The 24,874-nt window shown below is 47.5% G+C and overlaps 1 protein-coding gene across 3 annotated transcripts in view; it reads right to left on the bottom strand.

The window, feature by feature from the left end:
- Window positions 1-24,874, bottom strand: part of SKA2 (spindle and kinetochore associated complex subunit 2) — a 976,874-nt gene that overhangs the window by 279,811 nt on the left and 672,189 nt on the right. The window contains exon 1 of one of the 3 annotated variants that reach the window (XM_050764805.1): window positions 24,281-24,284. The exons of the other annotated variants lie outside the window; for them this stretch is intronic. The gene's annotated coding sequence lies outside the window, so the exon portion shown is untranslated. Of the gene's footprint in view, window positions 1-24,280; window positions 24,285-24,874 lie in introns of those variants that run through there. 3 annotated transcript variants of the gene reach the window in all.

Genomic DNA, 24,874 nt, shown 5'->3' with positions numbered 1-24,874 from the left:
GTCCAGGAGTTTTAAGACCAGCCGGGGCAACATAGTGAGACCCCATCTATATAAAAAAATTAGCCAGGCATGGTGGTGCGTGAGGCTGAGGTGGGAGGATTGCTTGATCCCAGAAAGTTGAGGCTGCAGTGAGGCGCAATTGTGCCACCAGACGCCAGCCTGGGTGACAGAATGAGACCCTGTCTTAAAAAAAAAAAAATCTTTTATAAAAAAGGACATGCCTTCTCTCCCTCCCACATATTTTCAACTACCCATTCTGGGCACAGCTACAGTTGACTTTTATTTGTCCTTCAGTATATTATCTTCTTCCAGTGACCTGTTTTGCTTCAGTGGATGTGCCTGTTATCATTTCATTCTTGTTTGCCTTTTGCAGAGAAGGACGAGAGAAAAAAGAATGTGCTTGAGACAACCAATCTCAAGCCAGCTTTGGGTCCTCATTCTTTCAAGCTCTTATTTCCCTCCTGGGAGAAAGGGAGGGGAGAGGACACTATCCCCATTTTGTAGATAATGAAATTGAGGTCTTGCAAGGTCTCATTACTAAACCATATTCCAAATTTTAGCGTTGTTAAGTCTTTTTTTTTTCTTCGAGATAGGGTCCGGCTCTGTCACCCAGGGTGGAATGCAGTGCTGCAATCTCTGTTAACTGCAGCCTCCACCTCCTGGGCTCAAGTGATCTTCCTGCCTCAGCCTCCCGAGTAGCTGGGACCACAGGTGCACACCACCACACCCAGCTAATTTTTGTATTTTTTTGTAGAGCTGCGGTTTCGGCATGTTGCCATGTTAATTCTGATGTTGCTTCACATGACACTTTCCCAGTCTGCCCACCCTGACTGCTTAATAAGAGCTCAGGGAATGCAAATTAGAAAATTCACATAAACAAAACAGCTACAAAAGTCAATGCTACCTGGAAAGTATTATGTATTTCATAGCTCAATATTTTTACACTAGGCTTTGTTGTTGTTTTTAATACTCTCTAATGGATTACATATGTAATCCTTGGCCGTCTACATTAATAATAGGTGCTGAATAAATGCCTGATGGGCCTTGAATTGGATGGCGGAGAATTAACAGCTTTTAAAAAAAATCTGTTTAACCATGTCAGTATGTTTAAGAGGAGAATGAAGAAGTTAAGCATAAAATGCTTCCTGCATAGGGAAATGGTTCAGTTTATTTGCATTTATTTACCCTACAAGCATTTTTTTCAGACATCTATTATATGCCTAGTCTAGTAGGGAAACCAAGAGAGCAGAAAGCTGTGGTACTAATTTTGCAGTGTGAGAGGATGAGGGATTATTATGCAAGGGCCTCCCCACTTTGGGCCAAGTCACTTGCCACATCAGCCAGGACCCTCACACGGGACCACTGGACCCTGACAGGCACCTGCTTTCTGCTGAAGCAATTGCTCAAAGCCTTTCATCTGAAGCCAGTAAGTGGCTCATGTCCTAGAGCAGGGCACAGGGTAGGCTCTGGAGCTAGAGCAACTGAGCTCAAATACTGATTTCCCTTAGATAATCTGTAGAAAAGGCTCAGCCCAGTGTCAGGCACAAAGTATTCAAGAAGAAGATGATTGTTATCACACATGGCACAAGTCTATTTTGAATTGAGAGTGGGATGAAGAATATTATATTTGTTCTTTATGCACATTATTTGTTTAGTTCACACAATAATCCCCCCATTTCACAGAAGAAGAAACTGAAGTTCAAGAAGTATGATAGCATGCCTGTGGAAAAGCGAGGATTTTCACTCTTGTTCTGATTCTGTGAAGCCCACACCCTATCTGTGGCCCCAGCCTGCCATGAACATCTACCAGAAGGAAACTTCCTGGCAGATCTGAGCGCACACCCAAAATGTCACGGCTATTTTGTTCGCTCATGTTTTATTCTTTTTTTTTTTTTTTTTTTTTAAACATATAAAATGGAAATCCTGGCCTTTCAAGCACTGGAAACACAGAGCTTAGAACTGAGGGATGGTTGGGTTGTATTATACCTTTATTTTATAGGATTTCAGCCCTTTTGATTGTGGCACTATGCTTTTATATTTCTTTTTCTTTTTTGGAGGCAGGATCTCTGGTTGCACAGGCAGGAGTGCAGTGGCACGATCAAGGCTCACTGCAGCCTCCACCTCCTGGCCTCTCGAACTCCTGGCCTCAAGTGAGCCACCCTCCTCAGCCTCCCAAAGTGCTGGGATTACAGGCATGTGCCACCATCCCCAGCCTTACATTTCTTTTGAGGGGAAAAAATGTTTTCACTTGCTCAGAATGATTTTAAAAGATTAAAAAAAAAATCCCAACCCTTGCCCACGTGAAAGTGACTAAGGTATTCTAACACTGATAACATCTCCATGGAGCCCTTCAGAGGTAATTCTGCAGGGCAGCTTGGACCAAGCCAAGGATTCAAAGTTCATGTTGCATATAAGGTACCTGTAGTTCCCGATGATAAATAATTATACGTACATTTTTTGAGACTGAGTTTTGCTCTTGTTGCCCAGGCTAGAGTGCAATGGCACGATCTTGGGTCACCGCAATCTCCACCTCCCTGGTTCATGCAATTCTCGTGCCTTAGCCTCCCAAGTAGCTGGGATTATAGGCATGCGCCACCATGCCTGGCTAATCTTGTATTTTTAGTAGAGACAGGGTTTCTCCATGTTGGTCAGGCTGGTCTCGAACTCCTGACCTCAGGTGATCTGCCCGCTTCAGCCTCCCAAAGTGCTGGGATTATAGGCGTGAGCCACCGTGCCCAGCGAGTTATATTTATTTTCAATTAAAATAATGATTTATCCCGCGCTCATGAGCTCAGAAATCAACACAGTCAAGTGGAAAGAACCTTGGCTTTGGGGTTGCACAGATGGATTTGAAGCCTCACTGCACGTTTACACAATCTTCACTTTGAGAAAGTCGCTGCAATTATGAGGTTTCATTTCCATCATCTGTAAATAGGGAATACCAGCAACCACATAAGTTACTGTGAGGTCAAATATAATGACAGCCATAAAGTGCCCAGCACAAATGGGCCTCAGCAAGTGTCACTTGTCTTTTTACTGATTGATTGGAACTCACTATGGTGAACACTGTGAGCACATAGAATATTTAGGATTCAACACTCATCCCTCTAAGCCCACCTCTATACAGGGGACTGACACGCAGAGAAGTTAAGTAATCATGGTTACTGGGCCTAATAAGCAGCAGCCCTGTTAGGCAACAGCTAGTAGTCCTTGCACCATACTACTTGCCTTTACTTCTAGAGGAGAGAGCGTATGTTTATGGAAAGAAGAAAGGTAGCGGGGCATCAGCTAGAAAAATCATCCTTGAATTTTATGCTAACCCTCTCTGGTGGTCTTCAATACAGCAAAATGCACTCATTATCCCTGCACTCACTCGTCTGGTGTGCAGGCAACGTGCTGGAGAGGAGGAGGCCCAATGCTGTCGAATTCACTCGCCTCCCCAGCTTCCCCTGGACGTGTCTGCCTCAAATTCTGAGCCACTTCGCCAGAGCAAGGCCACGCAAGCAAAGCATCCAAGCAGTCCAATCAGGGATGTTTTATTTATGGCTTTAATAATGAAGCCTCTTGGGGAAATATTAGTTTCCCATTCCCAGAAGCGAAAATGCTTCTACAGAATGTTCTTAAAATTTATTACTGTTTATATATTTTTTCCTACCACATTCTTTGCACCACCTTAATAGAGTTTAAAACATCCCTTCCCAAAGCAGACAGGATGATCTGTGCTGTCATTCGTTTGGCTGGTTCTTGACCAAGCCAGCACACAGTTGAAAATTGAAAATACAGGTTGATACTGCTGCTGCTGATGACCTAATCCTATGTTGAACCTGTTGTGGTTATTACTAAAACTGCCGCTAATTCAACAGGACCTTGTTTCGGCACTGCCCAGTTCTCAGCCACTTATTTCCAGGGCAGCTGGAAGAACTGCACCCATATCTCTTGGAGGCACTCAGGCTTGAAGCTGTTTCCATGGTGATGAGACATACCCAAGGTTCAGATTTCATTTTGTTTTAGATCTCAATGATATTCTAAAAGAAATAGTTTACTGGTGAGAACTCTCAGCCATCTGAGAGAGGAGGCTGGAGGGAAAAGAGAGCCGCTGACCTCCTGGAGCCCTTGCTGTAGGAGGGACCTCTTTGGGAGTTTTTGTTTAACAAGGGAGAGTGGGTAGTCATCCTGCAAAGAAAAGGTCAGCGTTCTCTCAGAAGTTACTGACATGGACTTGCTGAGTCCAGTGCATCAGACATTTCCTCTTGCCTTGGGTAAACCCAGGTATAGCCTGATGGAGGCTTGCTTGAAAAAGCAAGCAGTGCGACAAGGCAGCAGAACTCAACATGAGAATGCCCATATTATTATTATTATTATTATTATTATTATCATTATTATTGCTATTTTTGGAGACGGAGTCTCACTGTGTCATCCAGGCTGGAGTGCAATGGCACGATCTCAGCTCACTGCAACCTCTGCCTCCCGGATTCAAGCAATTCTCCGCCTCAGCCTCCTAAGTAGCTGGGATTACAGATGTGCGCCACCATGCCCAGCTAATTTTTGCATTTTTAGTAGAGATGGGGTTTCACCATGTTGGTCAGGCTGGTCTCGAACTCCCGACCTCAGGTGATCCACCTGCCTCAGCCTCCCATGGTGCTGGGATTACAGGCATGAGCCACCGCACCTGGTCGAGAATGCCTACAAATGTTTTTTCTGCCAGTGGGCATGAGACACACAGTCATGTGGTTTAAACCTCAGGCACCAGAGTCAGACCTAGCTCTGTTGCTAGTTAGATGTGTGACCGTGTGTGACCGTGGATAGGTCAGTTACCTTCCTTTTTTTTTTTTTTTTTTTTTTTAAGAGATAGGATCTTGGTCCGTCATCCAGGCCACTGGAGTGCCATGGCGTTGTCATAACTCATTGCAGCCTCAATCTCCTGGGCTCAAGCAATCCATCTTGGCCTCCCAAGTAGCTGGGACTACAGGCCTGCACCACCACAACCAGCTAATTTTTGTATTTTTATTTTTGTAGAGATAGAGTCTCACTATGTTTCCCAGGTATCAAACGATCCTCCCAGATTGGTCTCCCAAAGTACTGGGGTTAAAGGTGAAAGCCACCACACCTGGCCAGATCAGTTACCTTCTGAGACTCAGCTGACCCATCTATAAAAAGGGGTTACAGGCCGGGCACAGTGGCTCATGCCTGTAATCTCAGCACTTTGGGAGGCCGAGGTGAGTGGATTGTTTGAGTCCAGGAGTTTGAGACCGGCCTGAGTAACATAGTGAGACCCTGTCTCTACAAAAAAATTAAAAAATTAGCCAGGCATGGCGGTGTGCACCTGTAGTTCCAGCTAATTGGGGGGCTGAGGTGGGAGGACTGCTTGAGCCTGGGAGGTTAAGGCTGCAATGAGCTGTGATTGTGCCATTGCACTCCAGCCTGGGCAAGAGAGCAAGACCTTATTTCAAAAAAAAAAAAAAAAAGTTACGTGAGGACTGAGATCATGAAAGAGAAAGAGAGAAAGAGAAAGCCTGGCACTGTAGAGCTGAAGAAATGGTCATGATTTTTGCTTCAGTACTGTGAGGGCAAGGCATGGATTTATGTTACTCAAAGTAGAAAATGCATGTGAAAGCTGGGCACAGTGACTCATGCCTGTAAACCCAGCACTTTGGGAGGCTGAGATGGGTGGATCACCTGAGGTTAGGAGTTTGAGACTATCCTGGCCAACATGATGAAACCCTGTCTCTACTAAAAATACAAAAAAATTAGCTGGGCGTGGTGACATATGCCTGTAATCCCAGCTACTTGGGAGGGTGAGGCAGGAGAATCGCCGGAACCTGGGAGGCAGAGGTTGCAGTGAGCCGAGATTGCACCACTGCACTCCAGCCTGGGCGACAGAGCAAGACTCCATCTCAAAAAAAAAAAAAGAAAAAGCACTGGCCGGGCGCGGTGGCTCAAGCCTGTAATCCCAGCACTTTGGGAGGCCGAGACGGGCAGATCACGAGGTCAGGAGATCAAGACCATCCGGGCTAACACGGTGAAACCCCGTCTGTACTAAAAATACAAAAAAACTAGCCGGGTGAGGTGGCGGGCGCCTGTAGTCCCAGCTACTCGGGAGGCTGAGGCAGGGAATGGCGTAAACCCGGGAGGCGGAGCTTGCAGTGAGCTGAGATCCGGCCACTGTACTCCAGCCTGGGTGACAGAGCGAGACTCTGTCTCAAAAAAAAAAAAAAGAAAAAAAAAAAAAGAAAAAGCAAATGCATGTGAAACACTGCACAGAGGAGAAGGATTCTCAATATCATGGATGATAATGATCCCTTTTTTCACATGTACTTTCTTTTTTTTTTAACTTTAGGTTCAGGAGTACATGTGAAGGTTTGTTACATAGGCAAATTCATGTTACAAGGGTTTGTTGTATAGATTATTTCACCACCCAGGAATTAAGCCCAGTACCCAATTGTTGTCTTTTCTGCTCCGCTCCCACTCCCATCCTCCACCCTCAAGTATACCCCAGTGTCTGTTTCCTTCTTTGTGTTCTAAGTTCTCATCATTTAGCTCCCAGCATGTATTTTCTAAACATGTTTTATTTTATATTTCTTTCCAGGGAATTTGGCAAATGCTAAATATCCCCAAAGACAATCACTCACACATTCTTTTAACAAATATTTATGAGCTACGCTTTATACTAGGGATAAACAGACAAGGTCTCTGCCCTTAGGAAGTTTTCTCAGTCCCGCCTGGGAATGCTTATGTAACAAGGGGAGTGGGTAGTTGCCCAGTGAAGGAAAGCTCTGAGTTGCCACAGCAGTTACTGGTTGGACTAGAAAGTAAAGTTCTAGAAAGGCTTCCTATGGGCCTTGCCACCATGGCCCCTCTTCCACTGGGTCCCTGTAACACGTGGCCCAGGTCTCTGCTATGGTCCTTATTGAGTTGTATTATCTATGTCCCTCCCTAGCCCTTTCTTGAGGGCAGGGACCCAGAATCTTCTTTTTAGAGACAGGGTCTTGTTCTGTTGCCCAGCCTGGAATTCAGTGGCATGTTCATAGCTCACTGTGGCCTTGACCTCCTGGGTTCAAGTGATCCTCCCACCTCCGCCTCCCACTGGGATTTCAGATGTGAGCCACTGTGCCCAGTTCAGACTCTTTCTTTACAGCTACCCAGACTAAAGGTTCAGTGAAGGTTCGATGAAGGAACAATCAAGTGGATATACGGATGCTCGACTATCCAAAGAATTCTTCCTTTCAACTCTAACCCAAAAGAAAACTTGTGATATTTATTGAACATATGTGAGAGAAAGGAAAGATTGCTTTAGCTTTTACCTTATTCCACTGGAAACCCTAAGGTAAATGAGAGAGAAGCTTAGAGGACAGGAAACATAAGTAAAGCACGTAGAAAGATGTTTTCTACAACCAGTGTTGTGGGGCAAGGAAGGTCCTCAAATGATTCCATTCAGTCCAACGTAAGTACAAGTGGCGGGAAGAATGGGGAGATTAGCAGTTACTCATGGAGTAGCAAAGAGGCAGATTTCTCCACATGGGCTATGTCGGACAGGGAGCTGAGCAAAGTCTTGGGAGCACAAACACGAATCCCTTCAGCTGGCTGGTCAGAGGGTCGTGTGCTCTCTGTTGCCCAAAGGAAGTCCTCACAAGTAGTGCCTGGATGCAAGCAATGGATGAGCCCACGAAGTCAGAGGCTGCACAGTCAGCGAACATGGACTGCAAAACTTTCAGTGGGGTCGCTTTAGAACCAGCCTCTTCATCTCCAGGCCCCACTAATCTCTCTCATTCCTCGTTCTTTGCTCTAGGGAATCTCTTTCCTTTCAAGTGAGAGATGGAGGTGGGGAAACATGGCTTTCATTTGTGGTGTTTTCTCCCAAGTACTTTGCTCTTACTGAGAGTTTTTTTTTTTCTTACCCTTGATGGCCTAGGATTGTGAAACTCAAAAGCCAGAGAGATAGATACACATATTTTTTTCAAATCAGATATAATTTACAAACAGTAAAATTCACCTTTGAAAAAAAGGTGGGTGCCGTGGGTCACCCCTGTAATTCCAGCACTTTGGGAGACCAGGGTGAAAGGATCGCTCAGGGCCGGGAGTTTGAGACCAGCTTGGGCAACATAACAAGACCCTGTCTCTACAAAAATAATTTTAAAAATCAGCTGGGTGTGGTAGCTCACACGTGTAGTCCTAGCTACTGGGGAGGCTGAGGCTGGAGGATCACTTGAGTTCAGGAGTTCCGGGCTCTGCACCACTGCACTCCAGCCTGGGTGATGGAGTGAGACCTGGTCTCTAAACAAATAATTTTTTTTTTTTTTTTTTGAGACGGAGTCTCGCTCTGCCGCCCAGGTTGGAGTACAGTGGCCGGATCTCAGCTCACTGCAAGCTCCGCCTCCCAGGTTTACGCCATTCTCCTGCCTCAGTCTCCCGAGTAGCTGGGACTACAGGCGCCCGCCACCTCGCCCGGCTAGTTTTTTTTTTTTTGTATTTTTAGTAGAGACGAGGTTTCACCGTGTTAACCAGGATGGTCTCGATCTCCTGACCTCGTGATTCGCCCGTCTCGGCCTCCCAAAGTGCTGGGATTACAGGCTTGAGCCACCGCGCCCGGCCCTTTTTTTTTTTTTTTTTTTGAGACGGAGTCTCGCTCTGTCGCCCAGGCTGGAGTGCAGTGGCGCGATCTCGGCTCACTGCAAGCTCCGCCTCCCGGGTTCACGCCATTCTCCTGCCTCAGCCTCCCGAGTAGCTGGGACTACAGGCGCCCACAACCGCGCCCGGCTAATTTTTTTGTATTTTTAGTAGAGACGGGGTTTCACCGTGGTCTCGATCTCCTGACCTTGTGATCCGCCCGTCTCGGCCTCCCAAAGTGCTGGGATTACAGGCGTGAGCCACCGCGCCCGGCCTAAACAAATAATTTTAAAGGTGTACAGTTGTACTAGTTCTGACAAATGAATACAATCATGTATACCTGTCATGCACCACAGTCAAGATAGAGACTATTTTCATCACCTCAAAAAATTCCTCGTGTCCCCTTTGTGATCACCTCTCTCCTCCAGCCCCAGCCCCTGACAATCCTGTTTTCTGTTCCTATGGTTTGCCTTTTTCAGAATGCCATACAAAGAGTTTTGAGTCTGGCTTCTTTCACTTACTGTAATGCTTTAGAGATTCATCCATAATGTTGCGTGGATCAGTAGGTTGTTCCTTTCATTGCTGAATAGTATTCCATTGTACGGATATGCCATCATATGTTCACCAGTTGATGGACATTTGTTTTGTTTCCAGTTTCTGGCTATTCTGAAAAACCTGCTATAAACATTTGCGAACAGAGTTTTGTGGATATTGTGCCTGTATTTTCATTTCTCTTGGGTAAATTTCTAAGAGTGGAGTTGCTGGGTCATATGGTAAGGCGGAGGTTTAAATTTATAAGAAACTAGGCCGGGTGCGGTGACTCATGCCTGTAATCCCAGCACTTTGAGAGACCAGGTAGGTGAATCACATGAGGCCAGGGGTTCCAGACCAGCCTGGCCAACATGGTGAAACCTTGTCTCTACTAAAAATACAAAAATTAGTCAGGCATGGTGATGCATGCCTGTATTCCCAGCTATGCAGGGAATAGCTGTATTCTCATCAGTGAAGCTGAGGCACGAGAATTGCTTGAACCTGGGAGGCCAAGGTTGCTGTGAGCTGAGATTGCACCACTGCACTCCAGCCTGGGCAACAAGAGCAAAACGCTGTCTCAAAAAAAAAAAAAAAAAAAAAAAAAAAGATTGCACATTTAAACGAAGACCTCACCCCTGACCCAAAATTACGTTATTTCTTAATGGCTCTAAAACGTCATTTGATGGCTGGGTGTGGTGGCTCACGCCTGTAATCCCAGCACTTTGGGAGGCTGAGGCAGGTGGATCACAAAGTCAGGAGATCAAGACCATCTTGGCCAACATGGTGAAACCCCATCTCTACTAAACATACAGAAATTAGCCGGGCATGGCGGCGTGCACCTGTAATCCCAGCTACACGGGAGGCTGAGGCAGGAGAATTGCGAGGCAGGAGAATTGCTTGAACCTGTGGGGCAGAGGCTGCAGTGAGCCGAGATCGCGCCACTGCATTCCAGCCTAGGCCACAGAGTGAGACTCCATCTCAAAAAAAAAAGGCCAGGTGCGGTGGCTCACGCCTGTAATCCCAGCACTTTGGGAGGCTGAGGCGGGTAGACCATCTGAGGCTGGCACACAAAATTAGCCAGGCGTGGTGGTGGGTGCCTGTAATCCCAGCTACTCTGGAGGCTGAGGCAGGAAAATCGCTTGAACCTGGAAGGTGGAGGTTGCGGTGAGCCGAGATCTTGCCATTGCCATTGCCATTGCACTCCAGCCTGGGCAACAAGAGCAAAACTCCATCTCAAAAGAAAAAAAAAAAGTCATTTGACATGAAGAGTCATTTAATCCTTTTGAGGAATCATTTTGTTACTTTAAGTCATGTCACTCCTCACTCACTTCATTAGCATACACATTTGCTATTTATTTATCTATCTATTTTGAGATGGGGTCTCACTCTGTCATCCAGACTGGAGTGCAGTGGCATGATTTTGGCTCACTGCAACCTCCGCCTCCCTGACCACCTCAGCCTCCTGAGTAGCTGAAACCACAGATGTGCACCACCACACCTGGCTAATTTTCTGTATTTTTGGTAGAGACAGGGTTTCGCCATGTTACCCAGGCTGGACTTGAACTTTTGAGCTCAAGCCATCCACCTATGTTGGCCTCCCAAAGTGCTGGGATTACAGATGTGAGCCACCGTGTCTGGCCAATCTCGCAATTTATAATCTGGGCTATTTAGTTCAAGGCTCCAGGGACACTATTATGACCTCTCAAAGAGGCTGCTTAACTCAGCATCTATAAATCTCAAGCCTGAATGGAGACTACAGCCTCCTCCTTCTGCCTGAGTATTGAAAGAAAGGCATTTCTTCCAGCCGTGTATGGGACTGTCACACTGGGGTCTCTGTCTACCCAGAGTTGCTTTCTTATACACCCCTGTGTAGCCAACGGAAGGAGCAAAACATCTGGCGGTTTACTCTGAGGGTCTGTGCGTCCCACTTCGTTTCCTCCAAGGAGAAATTGCTGCACCAATCACCAATCACCTCTGTTTGACCAAATTTGAGAAAGAGCGAGCGGCAGCAGGGAACAGACTGGTGGGACTTTTGAAGAATTCAGGTAATCTGTTGACTCGTGGGTAATGCTTACTTTTTCTTTCTAGGCAATAAATCATGACTTACAAGCAAAAGGCTATTCCGAGTTTTAGACACCATCTGGATCCATTTCCCCCAAGGCCTAGTATCCAGGGTGACCCAGTACGATGGCAAATGTAAAGCCTGCTGAAATCGAGTGCCCGTGTTGGAGAACCAGACTCCAGACATTTGGTTCAAAAAGTGATGGTGACACAATGGGGTCAAGTGAAGCTGTCAGGAAAATAGCTGCTAATAATAGCTCATATGTATTGAGCACTCACTCTGTGCCAGACACCAAATGTTCCACATGTACTTTTTGTTTTTTTTTTTTTTTTTTGAGACAGAGTCTTGCTCTGTCACCTAGGCTGGAGTGCAGTGGTGTGATCCTGGCTCACTGCAACCTCCGCCTCCCAAATTCAAGCAATTCTCGTGCCTCAGCCTCCCAAGTAGCTGGAACTACAGGCACACACCACCATGCCTGGCTAGTTTTTATATTTTTGTAGAGACTGGTTTTCACCATGTTGCCTAGACTGCTCTCCAACTCCTGAGCTCAGGCAATCCACCCGCCTCCGCCTCCCAAAGTGCTAGGATTACAGGCGTGAGCCACTGTGCCCAGCCCACATGTACTTTTTCATTAGCCTTCATATTAACCCTCTAAGGTAGGTTCTATTATTAACTCAGTTTTACAGTAAATAAAACAGAGGCTGAGATGCTGAGTTCTTTTTTTTTTCTTTTTTTTCAAGAGACAGGGTCTTGCTCTGTTGCCCAGGCTGGATTGCAGTGGTGCAATCATAGCTCACTGCAGCCTCGAACTCCTGGGCTCAAGAAATCCTCCTGCTTCAGCTTCCTAAAGCACTGGGATTACAGATGTAAACCACCATGGTCAGCCTGGAGTCTACATTTTAGCCACTATATATTCAACCTCCAACCCAAGCCCCACTATAGCAAAAAGCCCCAGGGAAATAAGTCCAACAAAGGGAAAATGTGAGGACAAAGTGTTTCCAAGATTTCAGAATCTACTTTGAAGATCAATTCATTTCAAGAAGCCATTTATTTATTCATTTAACAAATATTAGGCTGGGCACAGTGACTCACGCTTGTAATCCCAGTACTTTGGGAGGCTGAGGTGGGTGGATCACCTGAGATCAGGAGTTCGAGACCAGCCTGCACAACATGACAAAACACTGTCTCTACTAAAAATACAAAATTTAGCTGGGCACGGTGGCAGGCGCCTGTAATCCCAGCTACTCGGGAGGCTGAGGCAGGAGAATCGTTTGAACCTGGGAGGTGGAGGTTGCGGTGAGCTGAAATCATGCCATTGCACTCCAGCCTGGGCAACAAGGGCAAAATTCCGTCTCAAAAAAAGAAAAAAGTAAATAACAAAATAAAAAAACAAATATTTATGAACATGTACAGATGTTGAGGATACAACAGTCACAACATAACTATGGTTCCTGCCCTCACAGACCTTATATTCTCTAAGAGGGACAGTTTGTAAAGAGAAAATTACAATACAAAATAATTTGCTTCATCAGAGGTCTGAAGGGGTGGTGTCAGAGGAAGAGGTGCCCACATCTGATCGTGAGTGTGAGGAAGGGCTTCCCAGGGGGCATCTTCAGAGCTGAGTCTCAAAGAATTTGTGGGAATCAAATGAACATGGTGTGTGTGTAACACGTGTGTGTGCAAATGCCCAGGGATTGCACAGAAAAGGAAGAGGCATTGTGGGCAGAGGGCACATCTGGCCCAGTCCTCAGACCTGAGACTTCACGTGCATCTGGTATGCCTGGAACACAGAGTTCAAGGGAAACAGCAGGAGAGAGGATCAGGCCACACAAGGAGGTTGGTGCCAGGTCTTGAAGGGCCTTGTAAGGTGTTTAGGTTTTAACTCATAGGCATCAAGAAGCCATTAAAGAATTTCAAGCTTGTTTCCTTCCTTATGGGGTGGAGGGAAAAAAGATTTTTGAGCAGAAGCGTGACATTGTCAGATACACATCACGTTTCCACTCGGACAGTTATGGAAGGAAGGACTAGAGAGAGGCATAGAGGCTGGATGGAGGCAGGGAGGTGATTAAGGAGGATGTAGCAATATTGCAGGTGAGAAAAAGAGAAATGCCTCACCCAGGGCAGTGGCCGTGGGGACAGAGAGGAAGAGACAGATAAGGAAGGCCGAGCCATGGGAGTCAAGGGTTGTTTCACCACGAGGTGGTGGCTTGGTGAACTCACAGGCTATGGCTCCACCCAACACTTCCTAGCAGAGAACAGCGAACTTGATCAAGTTGCTTAGCCTTAAGTCTCTCCATTAGTAAAATGGGGATAATAATGGCACCTACAGCACAGGGTTGTGGCAAAAATCAAATGAGATCCATGTGCTTAGCACAGTGTCTGGCACAGGAAGTGCTCAGCTACTTTTCTGTTTTTATCGTTTACTGAGAGGAAGGGAGGGCTCTAGGCTGGGTCCCAGGTTCCTGGCCTGGGTCATCGCTTGGATGTGCTCTAGGCTGAGGGCAGACTCCTGGAGAAGGCTGCAGTACTGAGAACATTGTGAGCTGATCCTCAAGGTCCACGACTAAGATTTGTAGTACTTTTTAGCCATGGAAGTAATGAATGGTGCTTCTGAATAGCTCCAGGTTCTCCAGAGGAGGAGGAAGACATGGAATAAGTAATCTCTCCCAACAATCCCATCTAATTTAACAGCATCACCATCCTCCCAGTTTACTAGGCTCAAAATCCAGGAGTCAGCTTTGATTCCTCTCTGTCAATACCCCTCACCCATATCTAACCCCTAGGCAAGTCCTGTTAGCTCTACCCCCAAAAGAGGTCTCAAATCTGACGGGCTTTCATCATCTCCAATGCTACAGCCTGGTTCAAGCCACCACGTCTTGCCTGAACTCCAGCAATAACCTCCTTACCTGGTCTCCTCACTTCCACTCATGCCGCTTATAGTACATTTCCAAGAATAGCCACAGTGAGCTTTTCAAAGTATAAACCAGACCTCGCTGCTCCTCTGCAATCAGAATAAAACTCAAAGTCTTCAAGGTCCTACATATTCTGTCTGCCACCCGCAGCCTCGTGACCACAAGCGCCTGGACATTCTTTCTGTGCCTTGAACACATCAAGCTTATTTCTGCTCAGGGACTTTGTACTGAGGTATCCTCGCTTAGGATGGTTTTTCCTTGAATTCTCTCATGTCTGGCTTTTTCTCACCCACCAGGTCTCTGCTCAAATGTCAGCCTTTTCTAGCCCCACCTCACCCTTTCCTCCTCTGGTCACTGTTTATCTATTACCTTGTTTTATTTTCTTCATATCACTTATCACCATTTCCTTCCTTTCCTCTTCTTTTTTTTTTTTTTTTTTTTTTTTTTTCAGACAGGGTCTCACTCTTTTACCCAGGCTGGAGTGCAGTAGTACAATCCTGGATCACTGCAGTCTCAACCTCCTGGGCTCAGGTGATCCTCCCATCTCAGCCTCCCAAGTACCTGGGACTACAGGTGCCAATTTTTGTATTTCTTATAGAGACAGGGTCTCATCTATGTTGCTCAGCCTGGTCTCGAGCATTTGAGCTTAAGTGATCTGCCCACCTTGGCCTTCCAAAGTGCTGGGATTACAAGAGTGAGCCACTGCACCCAGCCCTTTCCTTTTTCTTTCTCTTCCTCTCTTTTTTTTTTTTGTGGTTTCCACAAGGAATAAGACCTTGTCTCGGTGCCTGTATATCCCACATGCCTTGAATAGTAAGTACGTGGTACATAGTAGGTGCTCCGTAAATATGTATTTTTTATTTGTTTTTGTTTTTGTTTTTATGAAACGGAGTTTCACTCTTGTTGTCCAGGCTGGAGTGCAATGGTGCAATCTCGACTCACCGCAACTTCTGCCTCCTGGGTTCAAGTGATTCTCCTGCCTCAGCCTCCCGAGTAGCTGGGATTACAGGCATGCGCCACCATGCCTGGCTAATTTTGTATTTTTAGTAGAGACAGGGTTTCTCCATGTTGGTCAGGCTGGTCTCAAATTCCTGACCTCAGGTGATCCGCCCACATCGGCCTCCCAAAGTGTTGGGATTACAAGCATGAGCCACTGCACCCAGCCGTAAATATGTTTTTGAATTGATAATTAAATGACTGAGTGAAGTAATTACAATAAAGTGTCTTATCATGTAGTACAGCCATGGCAGCATTTGTGATGGCTGCTCAACTGTGTATGGGAAATATTTCCATCTGTCTGAGATTTATTTTTTATTTCATTGTAAGTTCTGGAAATATGCTTACCCATATCTGAGATTTAAATTCAATCCTGCCTGATAGTAAAAATTTGGACTAGACTTTTCTCAGAATTCTTAGCAATCTGGGATTCTGGGAGCCATGCCTTTTCTCAGGTCCCGAAGTGTTCTCCTTTCACCCGGTTCTTAGCAATCCCCAGACTAAAGAGCTCCTGTCAGCTGGGTGCGGTGGCTCACGCCTGTAATCCCAGCACTTTGGGAGGCCGAAGTGAGCGGATCACTTGAGGTCAGGAGTTCGTGACCAGCCTGGCCAACTTGGTGAAACCTCATCTCTACTAAAAATACAAAAATTAGCCAGGCGTGGTGGCGTGCGCTTATAGTCCCAGCTACTCGGGAGGCTGAGGCAGGAGAATTGCTTGAACCCAGGAGGCGGCGGCTGCAGCGAGCCGAGATCTTGCCACCGCACTCTAGCCTTGGGGCGACAGAGTGAGACTCCTCTCAAAAAAAATTTTAAAAAAGGGAGCTCCTGCCGGGTGCGGTGGCTCAAGCCTGTAATCCCAGCACTTTGGGAGGCCGAGGCGGGCGGATCACAAGGTCAGGAGATCGAGACCACAGTGAAACCCCGTCTCTACTAAAAAATTAGCCGGGCGCGGTGGCGGGCGCCTGTAGTCCCAGCTACTCAGGAGGTTGAGGCAGGAGAATGGCGGGAACCCGGGAGGCGGAGCTTGCAGTGAGCCGAGATCGCGCCACTGCACTCCAGCCTGGGCAACAGCGTGAGACTCCGTCTCAAAAAAAAAAAAAAAAGGGAGCTCCTGTGGCCAAATGGTTTCTGAAATGGAAACCTGGCCACCATTCTTAACGGAGCAATCAGTCACCTTCATAAAACACACTGCCAAAATTCTACTCAGATTGTTTTATAGTTGGTGTCACAGCAAAGTCTCCCATTTGTGGAGTACATATGACTTCCATCCATCTTGCATGCCTCCTAGCTAACTGCTGTGCCAGCTCTGCGGGAGCAGGTGCTATCCTCCTCCTAATCTTGCATGTAAGGAACCCGAGGCCCAGAGAAGCCCTGTGACTTGCCTAAGCTCACAAAGCTGATAAGGAAGGAGCTAGGATTCATCCCAGCTCTGTTTGGCTACAATGTCTGGGCTGCTTTCACAACAATCTAGAGGCCAACTCCTTAACTCAGGGGGCAGATGGCCTGATAGCTACCTAGCTAATGCTAATTTGGGAAAACAGTCCTGAGATAAAGAGTTATAGAAAGCAGATTCTGTAATTAGCCTGCTGGCCCAGCAGGAATGGCGAGTTTTATCTCCTACAGATCAGAGCTATTTGACTTGCAGAGATTCAAGGGCAGGACTGTAGGGTCTCTAGAGAAAAGTGTTTTCAGGTTGGGCCCGGTGGCTCACACCTGTAATCCCAGCACTTTGGGAGGCCGAGGCGGGTGGATCATGAGGTCAGGAGATCGAGACCATCCTGGCCAACATGGTGAAACCCTGTCTCTACTAAAAATACAAAAATTAGCTGGGTGTGGTGGCAGACATCTGTAATCCCAGCTGCTTGGGAGGCTGAGGCAGAAGAATTGCTTGAACCCAGGAGGCAGAGGTTGCAGTGAGCAGAGTTTGCGCTACTGCATTCCTGCCTGGTGACAGAGTGAGACTCCATCTAAAAAAAAAAAGTGTTTTCAAAGACAGTGTGTCCATAACAGATGTCATACAAGGAAGAGCAATGTCTTCACAGGGAAGAGAACATGCTAGGGGACAGGACAAGGTGCTAGAAAGGCCCTGGGAAGGAGGAAAGATGGATGCTGAGTGTGGGGCAGAAAGGGTAAATGCATCCATAGCAGGAGACTTGGACAAGGGTTCTGTAGCCCCTGCTCTCCTTCCAGAATGCTGGTTTTTTTGGAACAGGGTCTCACTCTCACTCAGGCCGGAGTGCAGTGATGTGATATCGGCTCACTGCAGCCTCAACCTCCTGCGCTCAGGTGATCCTCCCTCCTCAGCCTCCCCAAGAGCTGGGACCACAGGTGGGTGCCACCACTCCAAGCTAATTTTTGTATATTTTGTAGAGATGGGGTTTCACCATGTTGCCCAAGCTGGCCTTGAACTCCTGAGCTCAAGCAATGCTCCTGCCTCAGCCTCCGAAAATGCTAGGATTACAGAGGTGAGCCACCACGCCCAGTCCCCAGAATGCTTTTTTTTTTTTTTTTTTTTTTTTTGAGATGGAGTCAAGCTCAGTCGCTGAGGCTGGAGTGCAGTGGTGCAATCTCGGCTCACTGCAAGCTCCGCCTCCCGAGTTCACGCCATTGTCCTGCCTCAGCCTCCCTAGTAGCTGGGACTACAGGTGCCTGCCACCGCGCCCGGCTAATTTTTTGTATTTTTAGTAGAGACGGGGTTTCACCATTCACAGTGTGGTCTCGATCTCCTGACCTTGTGATCCACCCGCCCCGGCCTCCCAAAGTGCTGGGATTACAGGCATGAGCCACTGCGCCCAGCCCCCCAGAATGCTTTTTACTGCACCTCTGGCTGAAGTACCTTTTCATTCTTCTCAGAGCCTTTCATTGAGAGAACTTTTAACTGAGCAGAAAGAGGAAATCCCAAGTCCTTAAATGTCACCTCCTCAGAGAGGTCCTCCCTCACCTTCTAATCTAAATCAGACACCTTCCCCTCCCTATCAGTTATTCTCTATCACTGTCCCCAAGTACTTCTCTCAATAACATTGCTCACACTTTGCAATTATTTATGTATTCATTTTCAAGTTCTTTGTCTGGCTCTTCCCCTAGGGCAGACACAGTCTTGTTTTATTCAGCAATGTGCATTCAGAACCTAGAACAGTGCTGGCACAAGGTAAAGGTTCAAAAACTATTTGCTGAGTGACGGCAGGAGTGAATGGTGTTAGGGTAGCTGATCCTTAAATTGGGCGGTCTTTGTGGCATGTAAGTAAGTGACGGTGTAGGCCGGGTGTGGTGGCTCATGCCTGTAATCCCAGCACTTTGGAAGGCTGAGCGGGGAGGATCACTTGAGGCCAGGAGTTTGAGACTAATCTGGGTAATGTGGCGAAACCCTGTCTCTACAAAAAAATTTTAAAAATTATCCATGCATGCTCCTGTAGACTCAGCTACTCAGGAGGCCGAGGTGGGAGGATCACCAGAGCCCAGGGAGGTCAAGGCTGCAGTGAGTGTTTGCACCACTGCACTCCAACCTGGGTGACAGAGTGAGACCCCATCTCAAAAAAAAAAAAAAAAAAAAAGAAAAGACAGTGTTCTCATCCCCTCAATACCTGCGTGTAGGTAGACTCCAGGCTAGACTTAACACAAAGGACATGAGGACCACTCTCTTCCCTACTGAGGTGAGGGGAATTCTGGGCTGCCTCTATGGCAGTGAGCCCAAGTCAATTCAGTGCCCGCTCTCTCCTCTGCCACAGAAGCCCCTAGTCAGCTGGGGGCAATGTTGGGTGAGGGGAGGTCACGGGGGGGCTGGCCCCACTTTGTGCTGCCAGCAGTGCTGGTTGGCTCCCATCAGATATATGTGAGCTCTTGGCAAGCAAGAGGGAAGAGAGCTGTGGCAAGAACAAAGTCCGACCCTGCCCCCACCCCACTGGACTTGCAGGCTGCTGAGGGACACCAACTGGGACTGGGCTAAAGAGACCATTATTTGTCAGCTAATAATCAGGTGTCTGGGGGCAGGTTATTTCTCAGCAGGTTGAAAAACAGGGCACCCATGATATATTGTTTCTCCTTTGGCCTTCCTAATAGCAGGGTTCACCCAGAGGCCTGGCTGACCTGGTTCTTTTAAGGGGGACCTTGAAATATAGATAAGCACCCCGCCTCATGGAAGCCCTTCTGTACCCTTGGCTTGCCCATTTTTTTCTTGGTGCCATCGTTTTGTTTATGAACTGTGGGACTTTTTTTTCTTTTTCTTTTTCTTTTTTTTTTTTTGAGACAGAGTCCCCTTTTGTCACCCAGGCTGGAGTCCAGTGGTGCGATCTCGGCTCACTGCAACCTCCGCCTCCTGGGTTCAAACGATTCTCCTGCCTCAGCCTCCCAAGTAGCTGGGACTATAGGCGCCTGCTACCACACCCAGCTAATTTTTGTATTTTTAGTAGAGATGGTGTTTCGCCATGTTTGCCAGGCTGGTCTCAAACTCCTGACCTCAGGTGATCTGCCCGCCTCGGCCCAAAGTGCTGGGATTACAGGCATGACCCACCGCGCCTGGCCTATGAACTGTGAGACTTCTGAGAACTGTTAGTAGGGAAGATAAATGGAGCCAGGAGACGCCTCACTTTGGCTTCAGCGGAACCCATCGTGGTCCAGATTGGGCCGCTGTTTGGAACTTCTGAATGGTGTGAATCCAGAGGAGAGAAAAAACATTCTGCTTGTTCTCTTGGGCCCTCATACCAGAGATGTTTACATCATGGGCCTGCGGTTTAGAGATGCTGGTCATGTTTCCCCACCAGTGTGAGGGGTTTAGATGGTCTTGGCTTATCCTCACATTTCCCCATATTTTAGAAAAGAAAATTAAGATAGTTTATTGATCACCTGCTATATTCCAGGCACAGTACTTGGCATACTTTTCAAGGTTGTCTCATTTCATTTGCATTAAAATCATTTCAGGATACATTATTATCCCTTTATATACATAAGAAGATGGGGGTTCAGAAAAGTGGAATAAATTTACTAAGCCCTCTTAGCTCAGAGGTTAAGTGAGAATTTGAATCCAGGATGTCTGGCTCCTAAACCCATATGTTCTGCCCATTCAGGGGCCACGAGGGATGGGAAGGCTGGAACAAATTACAGGGTGGCCTGACTTCATTGCTTCTCAGTATGATCTAATGCTAAAGCACATTTAGCTTGTTTGCTTTTCCTGGGGAGAAACACAGGAAGGGAAGAGGGGTGGAGTAAAAAATATTATTTATTTTTTTTGCTGGGACTCAATCTGTTCTCAGAATCCCATCCCATCTGGGCAATCTGAGCCTTCTTCTTCTTCTTCTTCTTTTTTTTTTTTTTTTTGAGACGGAGTCTCACTGTATTGCCCAGGCTGGAGTGCAATGGCACGATCTTGGCTCACTGCAACCTGTGCCTCCTGGGTTCAAGTGATTCTCCCACCTCAGCCTCCCAAGTAGCTGGGATTACAGGCACCCACCATCATGCCCAGCTAATGTTTGTATTTTTGTAACAATGGGGTTTCACCATGTTGGCCAGGCTGGTCCTGAACTCCTGACCTCAGGTGATCCGTGATCCGCCACCTTGGCTTCCCAAAGTGCTGGGATTACAGGCGTGAGCCACTGCACCCGGCCCTGAGCTTCTTTAAGTAGGCCACTTTGTTACCGTCCTGACGGAGAAAAGGTGACGCTGGTAGGGGCTAACCCCAGTTTGGTCTAGAACTGGCCGTTCCAGTGAGCTGAGGGGTCTGCATAATTGGATAATATAGCCACACTTTTTCAGTCCTGCCCAAGAATATCGGTAAGAATAAAATAAAAGTTAGCCTGCGTCCATGTCTCCTGCCCTAAACAAAGGGAAGTTCAGTGAGACAGAACCCCCAAAGCAGTGACTTGTCTTGCAGGCCAATGACTTTGTCTCCCCATCCTCTCTGCAGCTGCTCTGGCCTCTGCTGTCTGGGATGGAGCCTCCGCTCGGGGCCCTCCACAGCCCAGCTCCAGGAAGGTGACTGCTTCCTGGTTTGAGATGTATTCTTAAACTGTAATCATACTGTGCATGGAGTCAGCCAAAGCAGTGGCTATTAATAGGGAGGTGAAGAAAGCTGACTCAGAAGGAAGCTGACTTAGGCTGGAAAGGAGAGCCTGGCCACCTTGGCCTACGGTTCTCAGCAGGAGGTCAGTGAGAGAGACCTGAGCTCACTTCGTCCCTGGGCAGGAGTCAGCATTATCTGGATCTCTCAACTTTGGAAATAGAAACCCAAAGCAGTCCTGATCAAAGGGATATTGAGCTGTCTTTCCCAGGTCCTTGGGGAGTCTCCGAGCCCTTCAGTACTGATAGCTTAAATAGCTATGACTCAGCAGAGCGGCAGCTCTTCCCTCCCGATGTCATGGGTAGATGAGACTTGGAAAGGGGCCCTGGGACTCCATTTCCGTGACCTCCCCCAGCTGAGAAGCCAGTGCTGAGCCAGCCCTTAGCTGGCTGGACAACCCATTGGCAGAGACACCCAAATAGGGAGATTCTGTTTCTGGCTCCTTGGAGGTGACCATTTTCATTTCAGGTGAAGGACCACAGTAAATGAAGGGCAGGGTGCAGGAGGGCCTCACACTGTGGGGGAAAAGGACATTTTTAGCAATTTCTGTCAATGCCATGCATTTCTCAGAGAGTTCAGACTTTAGCCGTCTGGCAGGCTCCCCATCGTCAGGTAGCTGGAAGCAGGACAGATCCCCGAATCTGGCTCAGGATATGCCCTGGAGGAAACAGGACTGCCCCTGGATGCACAATACCCTCACTCTGCAGCAGCCACCAAACAGCCCTCACGCATGCGGCTTCGGCTCGTTCTCACCAACCCCAGGACGTGGGTGGTATCAGCCCTCTTAGCTAGCGAGGCAAACAGATTTCAAAAAGGTGAAGTGAGTTGGTCACACAGCTAACAGGTAACAACGATGGGAATAAAACCTCAGTCTGTGTGCCACCGGAGGAAAAGCCAGGCATGAGCTGCCCTTGTGCCCCAGGCACAAGCCCATCTGTACCACTTCCACCTAGACCCAGGTGTCCCCGACTTTGTCGCTACCCAAGTGCTCACACTGAGGCCAGGGTGGCGAAGCTCTGGCGTGTGTTGGGTAGGGGTGCTAAGAGGTTGGGGGAGCACTACGTCATTCTCTTGCCTTTCTTTCAGGTGGGTGGGGGTGCCGAGGTATGTCTTCTCAAACTGGAAGATCCATTTTCGTTCCTGGATCTCCGTAGAAGGAGGTTCGGATGGAGGTAGGATGTGGGAGGTGTTTTCTCTTCCTCCCTAAAAATACTTATTAAGCACCTCTTGGTTTCAGCTCTGGGCAGCCTGGGCGCTTTCAGATTATAGAACAATTTCATGACACCATGGATCTGGTATTTTTCTCTGCTGTTTTTCACACAGTCTTAATATAGTTTTACCTGTTAAGAACTATCCACATGTGTATATCTTTTTAGAGTTCTAAGACAGCATCATCTACATACTTATATGTACCTATAAAATATCTTTTTACAGAATAAAGGGCATGCTATTAAGGAATGACTTTTCTTCCACTGATTGTCATGTGGATCACCTCCTGAACCTGAAGGAGGTCCCAGAACTCCACACACTGGGTCCTGAGCTCTAGCAAGTAGCTGAGGGAAGAATTTTCAGCCCCCAGCTGCTAGGGGTTCTCAACACAGAAGCAGGACCAGACCAGGCTTTTAGGAATTTATTCATCATTTTACAGCCATCGTGGCCTATTGAGAGCGGGAGTGCTGGAGAGTCATTTCCTGACCATCAGGCTCTGAGCTATTGTTCTGGGGTCTTGCATACTCTTTTGGTCAATTATTTTTTTCTGCTTTTAGCCACACAAGCAACAGGATGGCGCAGCATCCAGGTTCAGAAAGCTGCCTCCTCTCACTTAGTCAAAGTTAATTAATTCTCACTGTACCTTGAACTAGGTCAGCTGCAGGGCTGTGCTGGGCCTGACCTGCTGTCAGGGGAGGGCTTTTCTCGTCGTCTCTTGATGTGCTGTCCTGGGCAGGGAAAGTGGGAAGGGGGTAGGTTTCACCTTTGCGTGGGATCATCTCTCCTCCTTTCTTCCGGGGAAGTGACCATTTTCAGATCTGTGGGTGGGGAGGAAAATCTTCTCTTCCAAAAATAATCTCTCTGCAGTGGGGTTTGAAGCTGGACCAAGCTGCTAGCGCTATTTTTACCCAGCTTTCAGTTCAGGGTGTAAATAGCAACTCTGGCTGTTTTTTCCCACAGCTGACAACAGAGTCAACCTCTTCGAGGCAGGAGCATTCTGGCATCTTGCACAGAGAAAACAGAACACAATTTGCCCTGGGGCCCAGTTGATGATTCCTGGACTGTGGGGTCGGTATCCAGGGCTGGCACCTCCACGGTTCTGTTATCTTGGTCTCCACTATAAACACCAGGCCCCATGAGAGCTGCTGGGCTGAGGCTCATTTAAAGAAGCTTCCTGCGGAATGATGAGGGAAAAGGCAGGTCCGTAAATCCCCGCCTGCGCCCGCCGAGGGTTCCAAGAGCATGAGCAGCTCCAGGCTCCAGCTGGCTGTCCCCCTTGCCCTCCTTCTTGCATTAGCAGGCACTTCCTCTAAGACTGCTGCCCTGGGAGGGTTTCTTGCAAACCCACTAGTTCTGAAGAAAGACAGAGAAAACATCCACTTAAGGCTGCCCAGATGACAGCATGTCTCTAAAAATATTTAAGTCTCCTAGTTTTCGAGCGATCGAAGGCCCCACAGCCTTCAGCACTGGCGTCATTTAGAGGTCATGGTGAAAGGACTGGCTCCCTCCTTGCCCCCATTTAAGCAGAAGCTGCGAGAAAGCTCCCAAAGCCTTGGGTCATGTCTCTAACAGGCACGGGTGAGTGGGAAGTTCAGCCTCATAGAAGGCCCCTTGCTGGTGCCCCTCAAGTTTATCATGAGGACGATAAACTTGCAAAGCTGAGATGCGCCCATCACGGTGAGCAATTCTCTCTATTGCTTCTCTTCTGGGGAATGAACAGGCTTCATTTGCTTTTCCCTGAGGCCAGGTTTCTTACCCAAACCTGTCCCTGGAGTCTTTGGTCTGAAATAAGAAAGGAGTTTTGAGTCAGCAGGAGAGCCACTCTTCACTGTGAATTACACAGCAACTCCTTGTGGAGCTGCCCGTACCCTTCCCCCGGGTACACATCAATCAATCGAAATATTTCTCAAATATCTACCCCATACCCAGAACTGGGCATTTAGGTACGTGGTTCAAGTTTCAGATTCTTCCAGCAGATGGTTTGTATGGGTAAGAAAAAGGATTGGAGGTCAGGTAGGCAGCGGAGCAATCCCCAACTCTGCCTTTTTAAAAGCGGTTTCAGTTGCGCATCCTTGGAATTGATTCTGGGCAGCTGTTAATTGCAAAACTCACTGCCAATTATCGATAGCTAAAGTGGCATTGGAGAGCTTCTCATGGTAAAAATAGGGGCAGGTAATAGATGAGAAAATAGCTTTACATTTGAGAAGAGAGGATGGGAACATATTGTCTCAATCTTGCTGTGTTGGAGGTTTCCTTTGTCAGCCTGGGTTCTCTCCCAGGGCTGGCCAGCAAAGTCTACTTAGTGACCTCCAGCAAATTGCCCACCAGCAAGCTACTTAAGATTAGAGCAAAACTTTGTCTTGGCAGCAAGAACAGAGGGGATCCTGCTGAGTTGAGGGGATCCTGCTGAGTTCAGGGCATCCTGGTTCTCACCAGGCTCAGTCACATTAAACAGCCAATACCACTTTTAGGAAAACCCGTGTTGAATGTTAAATGTACTTTTGCCTCATT

Source organism: Macaca thibetana, chromosome 16 (assembly GCF_024542745.1).
Source record: "Macaca thibetana thibetana isolate TM-01 chromosome 16, ASM2454274v1, whole genome shotgun sequence".
Lineage (NCBI taxonomy): Eukaryota > Metazoa > Chordata > Mammalia > Primates > Cercopithecidae > Macaca > Macaca thibetana.
The sequence above is the reverse complement of the archived record's forward strand: the minus strand, read 5'-3'. Positions and strand labels throughout refer to the sequence as shown.